This window comes from Xiphophorus maculatus, chromosome 21, assembly GCF_002775205.1.
Source record: "Xiphophorus maculatus strain JP 163 A chromosome 21, X_maculatus-5.0-male, whole genome shotgun sequence".
NCBI lineage: Eukaryota > Metazoa > Chordata > Actinopteri > Cyprinodontiformes > Poeciliidae > Xiphophorus > Xiphophorus maculatus.
In genome coordinates, this window is record NC_036463.1 from 5,184,799 (window position 1) to 5,197,653 (window position 12,855).

General features: G+C 37.0%; 1 protein-coding gene across 3 annotated transcripts in view; it reads left to right on the forward strand.

Moving 5' to 3' along the window:
* The first annotated feature begins 7,849 nt into the window (after positions 1 to 7,849).
* Positions 7,850 to 12,855, forward strand: part of ralyl (RALY RNA binding protein like) — a 116,194-nt gene continuing 111,188 nt past the window's right edge. Inside the window, exons 1-2 of one of the 3 annotated variants that reach the window (XM_023326746.1) lie at positions 7,853 to 8,751; positions 8,853 to 8,927. The gene's annotated coding sequence lies outside the window, so the exon portion shown is untranslated. Of the gene's footprint in view, positions 8,928 to 12,855 lie in introns of all 3 variants that reach the window. The other 2 variants (XM_023326747.1, XM_014471267.2) reach the window with 2 other exon arrangements.

Sequence of the window (12,855 nt, forward strand, 5' to 3'; positions counted from 1 at the left end):
AATAAAAAAACAAACAAACAAACAAAACAGTCCTCTTTAAAATATTGCATCTCGCCATATGTCCCAAACATGCGCACACGAGAACAGCGGCACTGCGCGAAAATAAATTAGCTGTCATATTCATCTATAAATTAATCATCATGCTGGTCCGAGAAGCACAAAGCATAATCAACCTGTGTCAGTCATACACTGCTGGTTGCCGTGGTGAATTCAGGAGAGTCCTGTTACTTTGTGCTGAAAAGGTCAGCCTGCCTCGGTCTCTGTTGGTGCCTGCCACCGCCACGCTGAAATAGAAACGTCCCTGTGCGATGTGACAATTAAGCCGACAGCTGTTAACAAGCTAAGTACATAATGTGCACATTCTTTCAGCGTGACCTCTCCACTTCAGATTCACCCTCTGCTCCATTATCAGGTTGTTTTTTTTTTATTCGTTTGTTTAAGATGTGAAGAAGAAGTTCTGACGCCGTTTATCTTCCTTATTTTGTTCATGTGAACAACAGTTGTTGTCTACTTTCTTCATAGTTTATTTAAACTGCTGTTAGACAAACTGACAAAAACAAAAGAGCAACTTTTAATTTAATAGAACTTTAAACCAACTACGTTTTCTGAAAAGTGTGAATTCAGTTGGTTCCCAGTCGGTTCTGGATGTTTCTAAGGCTCATCTTGTGAAGATTTTCTGCTCTTATTCTCAAATTCTGGAGCAAGATCCCTCTTACTGTAGGGATTGCCAATACAAAAAATTATTAAAATTCTGGTTTGGTAGAACTTATTAAGCTGTTCTTATCATGAGTGCTTTATTTTTTATCTCTCTTTTTCCTGATTTATTGTAGGTGCTTATGTTTTATTGGTTATGTTTTATTTTATGGACTTGTACAGCACTTCGTTCACCTTGGATGTGTAATATATTCTATAAACAAATGCTGATTGATGTTATGTTATGTTGTCTAAAATCTTTTCTGTCTAGATAATGATCTAGTGTAATAAGTCAACAATGCAATGAAATGTTTGGCTATAATGTCAAGATGTAGTAATAGCATCCAGTAGGAGTAAAACAAATATAGTAAACAATACAGTAAAATATAACAGTGTGAATATGAAGTATTTCACAGGTGGTAATATTGTTTAAATGATTATTATTATTATTATTATTATTGTGTTGCAGGTTATTGTAAGTAATAAGTGACATTGAGATGAGTTTTAACAGTGAGTTGTGATGCAGTTGTGATTGAGCATTGATTTAATATTATTTTGACACAACTGAGATCAAACTAAATATAATTAATTCATTTAACCAGTGGATTGCATGTGAGCATTGTTTTCTTTCCATGGACTTAGTTTGTGGATTTAAATCCTGGGCTGGAGGAGCAGAAACAATACAAACCAAAATAGAGAGGAAATTACTCAACATGACAATCTGAACGGCTTTTGTGTTGAAGAAAAGAAAAGAAGATTTGGGAGGAAGAAAGAAACTTGTAGATAATCTCTTTATGGAAAATTAAAACCATCTGTTTCTTAATTAAATAACCTTCTAAAACAGTCTATAGTAAGTCATAAAACCTTAATGGTTGGTGTAAGACTGCACCAGAGGCAGATGTTAGAAACTCAGACTCTGACTATTATTCATCCATCAGTAAACATGCCTTTGGTCTCGGCAGACTGAGAGGGGTCAGTCAGATCCCTCAGATTTGAGGCATCGACAAGGATGAAAGAAAATGAGGCTGCTACATAAACACTTTGGAGACGCATCCTGCCGAGTCTGATGGATGTAATGCACAGGCTGACATTATACCCACTGACCTAGCCTGCACAAGCACATTCCAACCTTTTAAAATATGCATCATGGTGACAAAAAATCTTTTCCTGTAACGATTTCTTAACCGAGCCCATGCTCCACTGCTTATATTTGCAAACACAAACAATGAGAAACGGTTTCAGAATCTATTTATATTTTGTGTTTTTATTTTTTTTCATAATCCTTCCATGTCAAGCTCCGGATTTGTAAAAGCAACCTATTTATTATAATGAGCGTTAAATCCACTTACAGTTGTGTCTGCACACCCATTTTACTTTTAATTAAAACATCTTGCAAAATCTATGCAGACTTCTAGACAGTTGCTAATTAAAGAATAGAAAATACGTCCCTAGCTTTATAAAGACATTAATTCCTTCCTTTTTTGTGCATAACAGGCTCACAATGAAGTGGTCCTCCATGTAGCATGGGTGATAGCAATGTCATGTCTCTTTCTAAAGAATAATTCATCTCATTCTACATTAAAAGGTTAGACTGGAAGTGAATATTGTGCTACTATATTTTCATCCTGAGCTTTGAAGATGTTTTTTTTCCTTCACTACTATCCTATCAGAGGTCAGAGTAAAACTTGACTGAAATTAAATCACAACGTTCTCTTTTTTTCACTATTTCTATAAATAATGCAATATTATGTATCGATTCATGAACCTCAAGAGGAACAAGAGAGCTCAGAAGCCCCAATGTTTTTGAGCTTTGCCTCAAATTGAAATTTTTTTATGGCCAGAGGCAATGCATGGTCTTTGCACTGTATTTCTGCTTATCACAATTTCATTTCAGGTAATGAATTTTTTTTTTTTTTTAGCTTCATTTCTTATTTAGCTCAAGAAACATCCAGCAGTATGTACACAAGGATTGAAAGTGATTTTGGCGAGGCAGAGGTTCAGCGAAACCGAGCGCGTTACTGGCCTTGATGAGCCTGCTGATCGGGCCGACTCCGTGTCAAAAGGTTGATATGATTGATACTTCTTATTTGAGAGATTCACGAAGGTCATTAACCTTGTGAGTTTCTTTCTGGCGTGCAAGCAGGACCCCGATAACAGGAGCGGACCAGAAACCCGGAGCGAGCTTCACCATAAAAGTGACAGCGTACTCCAGCGTTTTACAGCCTGATGTGTAAATCATGTCGAGCGAAGGGTTCAGTCCTCACTCCTCTGCATATTTCACACAGTGTGAAAGTTATGCATATTAAGAATGGAAGAAAAGATGATTTCAAGCCAAATGACTGTTAATAACGTTGAGTCAATAAAGATGTCAAGCATTAGTCATAGTTTATTATAGAGTGCAGTACGGGATTAGATGGAATTATTTTGGCTGTGCTTTAATTGCTTAATTTTCTTCATTACCTCTCTGCCTACATCTTGGCAGCTGCATCTATCTATGCACCATCCAATACCTGAATAAGACCTATGTGTCTTTATCACAAGCAGCACGGCTACAGGACGTTAGTAAAGCAACACATTCAAATTCCACTGAACTATTGAGTTAATATGCAAAGTTAAACCAGATGAATATCAATAAAAAAACATCTATGGGTTTTCATTCCACTCCCAGTAGTAAAAATGCACTTTCATATTTTATTCAAATGCAGAATTGCTGGGAATTAAAAATTTTAACTTTGTTTAAATTTAAACTTTAAAATTTCAAATTTATTTGTCAAAATAATTATAGTTCATTAAGTGAAACAAACACCCAAACTAAACAATCTAAAGGACAGAAATCCAGGCTACAGGCTAATAGGGAAGGTTTATGACCAGGCTATAAAGTTTAATGAAATCTAAGATCCATTAACAGCGTAGATGTCTCTCCAGAGTCTTAAGAAAGAGCTTTTTTAACCTAGAAGTCTGAGTTCCTGCATCTAACATTCAAAGTTTTAAACCATTACACAGCCAGTAAAAAAAAATATTATTATTATGAAGAATTAAACTAGAAAGAGACCAAAAATATCAACAAACCATCATTGCAGTTGCAACGATTGTCATGACCGCAGCTGTTTTTCCATTTGAAATTTAAACATGCAATCAAATCTATCTGGACGTAAAATAAGTTCATGTCCAGTACAGAGCTATTGCATTATGGGTAATGTAGGAATCAGACCCAGAACGGCCCAGAAAATGGTTAAACAAGTTTTATTGACAAGAAATAAACTGTGCAAGATGGACAGAAACTTTTTAGGGTTTTTTTTTTCTATGAAAAACACAGATAGCTGAGCGACTGATAAAATAAATGATTCATTATTCATCTTCTTGCTCAAGCTAGCAATGGAGTAGCACAGCTAGCTGTTACGAAAAGAAAAAACAAACTAACACTGCTTGAAAAGTAAGCCAAAGGCTCATTAGGTTGTTGAGTTTTTGTTGCTTCAAGGAACATAAAATATTACAACAGATATTGAATCTTCACTTGTTATTCAAGGTCACTTAGAAGTTCTCGTTAATACAGCAGCAAAGCCAGATGCTAGCGGCTAATTAGGAAGTAGATGCTTAGAATAATACCAATCATTATTGGTATTAGGTGTTCTGGTATTCCGACGCACCATTTCTGGTTCAGAAAAAATGCAAAAACCTCAGTTGCATTGATTGACCATCTAGTTAGTATATTTTGTAGAGAAGCAAAAGAGAGAAAATACAGGTTGTTTCTTTCTGTAGAAGCAGCATCGCAGCCAAAACAGCATCACAAGCTGTTAGCAGAAGCCAAAGAACGGAAACTTTATAAACTCCAGATAACTATTTATAACATTGAGTCAACAAAACCATCTATAACAAATACTATACACTATACACTATAACAAATAACATCAGGCATTTGTTATAGTGTGTCATATTTGGTTGGAGGGAACTACTGTAGCTGTGCTTTAATTCCTTAATTTTCTTCATTACCTCCCTGCCTACATGTTGGCACAATAAACCATGAACAGTCCAGTTTCTGAATCAGACCATGTGCACCCTCAGGCATCGACAATTAAAGTGATGTCCTGCACAATGACTCACAGACCACTATCTTTAGTTTTCAAGCCCTGGACTGCCATGCAGTAGACAAACAGTGAATGAGCATTGCTAAATGCTGCAAAAGAGACCTCTAGCAGCTTCAAGGGCTAAAGGAAGAAAGGAAGCAAATGTGTGCGGCGGTAAAATTGCCAGAGTTTGATCACTGTACTTGAATGTATTCTTTGGGGATGGCAGAGAATTTTTTTTTTACTTAGTGCCTCCCACAGGCATGGATGTGTTTTGAAACGTGAATTAAATTAGACAGTGCTTAAGGTGGGAGCACTGCACCGACCTCCGCTCTGATTTATGAATGGTGACAGTTGTCTCCAACGCTGTGTGTTGCATAAACTCGTTCTGAATTCTGTCTGACAACCGCAGTCAGACTCTAATGCATCAATAGCGCATTATTACTTTTCTGTCTGTTGCCATCAGCGATAACCTACATTTCTCAGGTGTATTTATTTAACGGATGAGAGTGGGAGAGCTGTGTGGAGGGGGGGGTCTATGAAGAAAGTTGGTATGATGCTTGAAACTTTAAATGGCATGATACAACTTAATATTAGTATTCTTTGGCCCTTTTCATGTAAAAAAAATACAAACAAATACATAATTAGGCAAAATCACAGTGTGTTTAAACATAGCAATTTTACCAACCTTCCAGCAAAACAATTATGTCTAGCTGTGCAGCAATTACTCAGTTTTAGTTCCACAGACAGGCTTCTAATACACCGCTCATACATGGGTTCAGAATTACAGCCAGCACAACCTTTAGGCCTAAATTGTGTTACACCAGTTTAATTTCAGCACCAGGGACAGAGCGTCAGCCACACACTGCTTGGTCTAATTGTTCTGGAGCTTCGTCCACGATACGACTTTCCAGAGCTCTGTGGGTTTCAGCACCATGGACAGCAGACTGTTTCTGTGCTGAACAATTTCAGCACCACTGAAGAGACTCTATTAAACGTTTTTCCCTTTTAAATTTAACAATGAGGTGAGATTTGTGTGCTTTACTCATGTTAAGGGTCAAGGTATCCTACTGAAAATTTGTTTTGTTGTATAATCCATCCTAGTTTCAGATTCTTAGAAAGCACACAACATATATATATATATATATATATATATATATATATATATATTTTTTTTTATTATATAGATTTTATAGACAAGGTTAGCTGTGCTCTAGTGTGTTATGCTTAAGTGTTGAATTTCTTATTAGGAACTGAAAAGCAAGGACTGTGTGGCATAAAAGTTCCTGTTTAACATGAAATTTGGTAGATTGAAATTGTACTTGTGTTGCTTTTAGGAAGCAGAAACAAACTACCTGCTACACTGTAGCAGCTACAGGAAGGTGGAAAACTGGAGACATAAAAATCCTCATGAGCTGTTTTTTTTTTTTAAAGTAAGCCAAAGACTTAGTTAAATTAAATTAAATTCTGTTTATATATCCAGCACCAATTCAAAATAAATGTCATCTTAAGATACTTCACAAAAAAGGAGATCTAATTTATCTAAAAAAAATATGATAAATCAAATTATTCATGTAGATTCAAATCCAAATGCTTTTATTTGTAGCAATCTGTCTGCCTGAGCAAGTTTTCAAGATGGTTCTGATTTGATTATTGCTCTAAATATTATTAAATGAATTTCTTTCCTCAAAACTCTATACAAAAATTATGACAACGAGGAAAGAAGAATAGCTTAATCTTCCTTCAGATGTTTCTACGACTTACACGGAGTTCACCTGAGGTAAATTCAGTTGATTGGACTTGATTTGGAAAGGGACACACCTGTCTATATAAAGTCTCATAGGTGGCAGTGCAGGTCAGAGGTCAAACACCAAGCAGTAAATCAAAGTAATTGCCTGTAGACTTCTGAGACAGGGCTGTCTTGTGGCACAAATCTGGGGAAGAAACAAACATTTCTGCTGATTTGAAAGTCCCTATGAGTTCAGTGGTAAACGGAAGAAGTTTGGAATCGTGAGGAGAAAACATGAGAAATGAGATTCTCTGCTCTGATGAGACACAGATTGGACTCTTTGGTGTGAATGTCAGGCGTCATTGTTTTGAGGAAACCAGGTGCGGCTCCCTATAGTGAAGCATGGTGGTAGCAGGATCATGCTAGGTGGATGTTTTGCAGCAACAGCAACTGACAGTGTAGTCAGGATAGAGGAAAAGACGAATGCAGCAACGTACCGAGACATCCTGGATGAAAACCTGCTGCAGAGCACCTTGACCTCAGACTGCGGCGACTTCTCATTTTTCAGCAGAACGACGACTCAAAACACACGGACAAGATCTCAAAAGTGTGGATCTGACTGAACGTCTCTGGAGAGATCTGAAAATGGCTGATAGACGTTTCCCATCCAACCTGAAGGAGGTGGAGAAGAACAGCAGAGAAGAACAGATCAAACCGCCTGAAGATGGCTGAGCTCATCTGGTGGAGTTGAATTCAAAAACACTCGACTGTCATTGATCCCAAAGATGAGTCAACACAGTATTACACACATACTTATGTGAATCTGATTTCTTGATTTTCTACTTTCAATAAATTTGCAAAAATGTTAAACTTTTTTTCCCCACATTGCCGTAATGGGATATCGGTGTGAAGAGTTTTCAGGAAAGAGATTATTTAATACAATTTGGAATCAGGTTGTAGAATAAAGTGTGAATACTTTCCAGACATATGTTTAATTTATTCATTTTTGTTTCTTATTGCACCGTATTTTGTTCTAGGATCCATATGTTGGCTCATAACTCAAAGTGTTTTCTAACCTGCATCAAGGCTTCACCGTAAAGGACAAAGCTTTGTTGAAAATACGATGCTTCAGCGTTTTTTTTCCCCCTTAACTGTTTATGCATCAGACTGATTCTTCTTTTCCCATCCATGCCTTATGTACAAGCTCACGATGCCAGCGAATGAATAAAAATAAAGAAAATCCGCATGACTTGATCGTCCCGTGGCGCTGACACAAAGAGAGAGCTGTGCATGTTCAAAATGCAGCAGAGACGCGTAAAACCAGCTCAGTTGTAACCGCGGCATGATAAGGAGCGCATCTTTCTTTCTTTCTGTTTTTTCTTTTTTTTTTTTTTTGCTCCCCCGTACTTTTGTAATAAGCCAAGCCTTTATAGGAGAGCATTCGGCATCATCAGCTGTTCCAGGTTGGACTCTCATTGCTGGAAGTCGGAGCTGAAGGAGTCACATGACAGAACTGGAGGCAGGGAGCTAGAGAGAGGAAAAGGCACAGCATTCCGCCTCGCACCGCCATACTGTAGCCTCTTTTGAGCCATTTCACATTTTTATTGCAACATTTTACTCCCGCTCGGTGAGTACACTTCCACTGGCTATTTTTTTTTCTGTTTTTCTAAACAAACATTTTTTTTTTGGTCTTCTAAATTCACCCCCTTCTTTTTCTTTTTTTTTCCTTTTTTTGGGTTGTTTTTCCTCCTTTTGCTGGTGTTTGAATTGAGCATTTGCCGTGCTGGTTTCAAGCGTTTTTCCCCCCCACACACCTCTACAGTCAGTCCATCCAGGCTTCAAGTTTTCAGCATGCGGTGATTCAGATCGAGAGGGTGTAAATTGAAAGAAAAGAAAGGAAACGAGTGCGTTATCGGTCTCTGAGAAAGCCTCTCACTTTGCTTGCAGTTTTGCAGAAACCGAGCAGATTTTATCAGTACAGAGATTTTTCTTTTTCCTGCGCATTTACTGGTGGGTTTTGGGACATTTTTTTTTTATTATTTTGATTTTTTTTTGTTGTTGTTTTCTGTCGACTTTTGCTGTGGCTTTGGTTTGCATTTTGGCAGTGTGGTTTGTGATTTTGATGAATCTCACCGGTGAAACCTCTCGCTTTTACTTTGTTGCTCTTTTCTTTATCTTTTACTAAAAAAAAGAAACAAGGCAATCCTTTTTAAATCCCCGCTCTGGCGTTTTAACCTGACACTTTTCTTGCAGCTGAGCTCACAGGTTTGTGCTTTTTGTTTTATCTCTTTTTCCCCCCCTATTTCCTGTTGTACTCTTGCAGATGGCAGTGTCAAGTATTTTTGGATGTAATTTTTTCTTACTAGATTCTTGGGAGAGTTCAATGCGTTTTTCTTGCTTTCTATTTCAACGAGGATGAACAGACATTTTCCCACTTGCAGGTACATTAACAAATGTTTGAAATAAAGAATGAGGTACCCGAATTCTGCACCTGTGGCTGATGTGTTATTTTGTAAAGCTGATGGAAATTGTTCGATAGAGCAAGCAATTTTCATTGATTTCACCTGAAGGTTACCTGCTGAGATCACAATCAAGTTTCATTCATTTGGATTCCAACAGTAGTTTGCAGACATATTGACATCCTTTGAACCTTTTCATATTTTGTCACCTTACAGTCTCCAACTTTAATGTGTTTTACTGGGATTTGACTCGACAGACTGACTTACAGTAGTGATTGCGAAGACATAGTTCTAAAGAAGGATGCATGGTTTCTTAAATAATAAAACTGACACCCCTAAATAAAATCCAGTGCAGTTAATGGCCTTTAGAAGTCGGCTAATTTGTAAACCGAGGTCAAAGTTTGTCACTTGTCAGAGCTAGTATATTTCTGCCAGGTTTTTCCATCTAGGGACTGAAATTTTTTGCCCATATTTCTTTGAACAGAAGCTCAGGCTGTTAAATTGGACAGATAACGTTCAGTAATCAGGTTTGTAGTAGATGGGATTTAAGTCTGGATTACAAATGTGTACGGATACAAACTAGTAAGACAAACATTTCAAGATTTTTCTTACCTTTAAATTTTGATCATCATCTGAGATTTGAACCAAGTTGTTAGATGAAATAGCTTTGGAACAACAAATTGCTAAAAATAAATAACTAAAATAATAATTAGACACAACTTGATGCTGCTAATTATTGCAGGCCATAGCAATTGTGTAATGAACCTGGATTTCTTCCAGGATTAACAGTTTTTTCCCATCGTGCTTTGCATTAGTTTTGACCTGTTTGCATCCCCACAGGATGATGCTGCCACCTCCATCTCTCACTATACGAGAGGCTGGTTTCGAGGGATGATCATTTCTTATTGCCTTTAGGTCATAAAGATGTTTTAATTCATCTCATCAGAATACCTTTATCTGCATGTTGACTCCATCTCATGCATTACTTCAGACAAAATCTTACCTAGAATCCCATTAAAGTATGTTCAAGTTTGTGTTTGCAACTTTGATAAAATGTTGAAAGAGTTTAAAGATTATAAATACAGTTAAGTAACTGTTTTCAAAACCCTTGGAAAGGATGCACCTCTGAGATTATAAACTAGTATCCAAGCTGTATCTATAGATCGATCGGGAAGGGGCAGAAATAATCAATTCCTCTAAGTTGGAAGCATAAGTAGCTGAAGCAAATATATCGCCACTCATAAGTACCTGCTTTATTGCTGGACAAACTCAAATCGGCTTTCCCAGCCCTGCAGATACATAAAGTACTTCCTGGATTTGTCAAATCTGATTTTTGCAGGAAATTAATAGAACCACAGACAGGACTAAGAGAGAGGCTTAGAGGAAATAAATCCCTCAACAGGAAGGTTTGACTTCAGATTATCGATGTGCTGCAGAAAACGCAAAAAAAGACATTGTATGGTTGCGGTGAAGGAGGAATTTGCAGGGAGTGTAACTGAACCAACATGAGACTATGTCAGTTCATGACAAGTTTATTCCTGTTTGCCTTGAATCCAGCTTTAAATGCTATTAAACGTCACCAATTAACTCTCCGTATGTATCCAGCTTGACAGAACAGAACAAAGGTTTCATCGCCATAATATGGACCCATAAAACAAACGAGAGCGGACCATTAAGTCCGTGTATAGACCGTTAACTCGGGGAGTCATTAAACAGCTCGCTGCAGTAGACCGGAAACGACCACTTCTCTCTTTTTTTTTTTTTTCCTTTTTTTGTTTTACCCGATGGATTTGAATTTTGATAAATACAGAATGCAGAACTCTGTGGGTAAACGTACATTTTTAATAAGGCTGGCTAATTAGAGCAGTTAAATAAAACATTGTATCCAGAGCTGAAAGGCTGTTAGTGTGTATTGATTCTGCTGCTGTCTGTTAAATCTATGCGGGTCATAAAGCAGGTGTAGATAAAAAGATGGGGTTGGTTTTAATGCCTTTTAATTTGCGAGGTAATTTGAGAAGCAGTGTATATTATCAGTCAGAGCTCACTTGTGTTTGGACTGACTAAAAGATTAAAACTATCAGTAAATGTAAAAGGAAAAGTTACCATAGTGACTCGTTAGTTGTTTCAGAGAGCCACAAGTTTGATTTGTGTTGTGTATTTTCTGTGATCAGCACAGTAAAATTCATACACGCCTCCACTAATGTTTGGTTAGACGTCAGGTTACACTCTGAACTCAGGTTTTGTAAAACGGTAATTGGTCTGCACTTTTATATCTTTATCAAGTCCAAGGACTCCAAAGCACATTACACTACAATCAGTCTTTGTCCCACAAAGGGCAAACGCAGGTGTAGCAAAGTGACAAGCAAACGAAGCATGTAGATTCACACAGAGACAGAAACATAAATTAAGACAGATTAAATATGAAATATTCTACAGCACGAGTCAAACTCAAGGTCTGCAGGTCAAATCAAGACTAAAAAGAGCCACATAAATAGAACTTCAAGATGAGATTGATTTTTATCAGTCGGTTTTTATTTGAATAGTGCCGAATTACATAAATCTGAAAAGATGCTACATATTTTAAGATTGCAGAGAAGGTTAAGATGTTTAACAGGTTCTTAATATGTATCTTTTTTACCTTTAGATTCTGCCACAACCTGCCCTTTGTATCTGACTGTATAATGGTTCATAATTTTGAATAAAAATGAGTTTGGTACCTAGGCGCTACAGCAAGGACAAAACTACACAGAAAACTGTGCAGTTATTTCCTGAAGCGTAATCTGATCCAACACAGTTCATAAAAATACAATATCACTGAAGTTAAAGCTGTTGAAGTGAAGTTAAACAATCTGTCCTACTCCTCCATTATTCCATTCACTCTTTGAAGTGCGTCAGTTATGCTAAAAGTGAATCAGACCTCAGCATGATGCTTCCACCTCCATGCTTACCTATCAGTACGATGCTCCTAGATTTAAATATCTCACTTTGACTATATTAATTCTGACTTTGTAAATATCTGAATCTTTGTTTTTCACCTGAAGATTTTTGGCAGCTGCAAACTTCAATCAAGCTTGAAGGAGTTGTATCTTCTTACTTATAGTCTATTTTAAACTCACTCTTGTCTCAACATCTTCTGTCTGTGTTGGAATTGATGCTAGGCTTTGTCTTGAACATTTTAAGCATTTTTGTTTACACAGTTTGGGTTAGATGAGTGTAGCATTGGTCCAATTGGATGTTCTGATTCGACAATTGACCCAAGCATGTGAAAACTGGCTAACATTATGCTTGATCTGAGTCCAACGGTGTTGGAAAAATAGGATCAACTTTTTAAATATCCATCATCTATCCCAGTGGTTTCAAACTCCAGTCCTAACTCAAACTCAAGTTTATCCAAAGTGTTTTACTGGAAAATAAAGCAACAAAGATGAAGAGACTTGCATTAAAACAACATTAATTTTGACTTACATGAGTTGAATACATGATAAAATACCACATTTGGGAATATTTATTCAAATGTTGGGATAAATTTGGACATTTGAGCCTTTAATTGTAACTCTGGTTCCTAATGAATTCCTTCTTGTTTTTAAAATTGATTAACTTTGTTGTACGATCCTTTAAAATCACCACCAAAAGCTACAAATTAACTACATCAATCTGAACTTTATCATATGTAAACTTGCACTGAAGTACATTCACTCTGATATTTTTAGCAACTTCCAGAAGTCATTTAAAAAGAGATTTAAATTCACTCTTTTTGCATAGCCGATAGTCCTTTCACACATTTCCCATCCCTTTACCTAAATCAGTCCATCTTGTCAGCTTTTAAAACCTTGAGCCACTGCATCAAAACAAACCGACGTGTCCTCACACTCTGAGCTGAGAGGCGTTTCCGTCTCGCCGCCACGAGCCG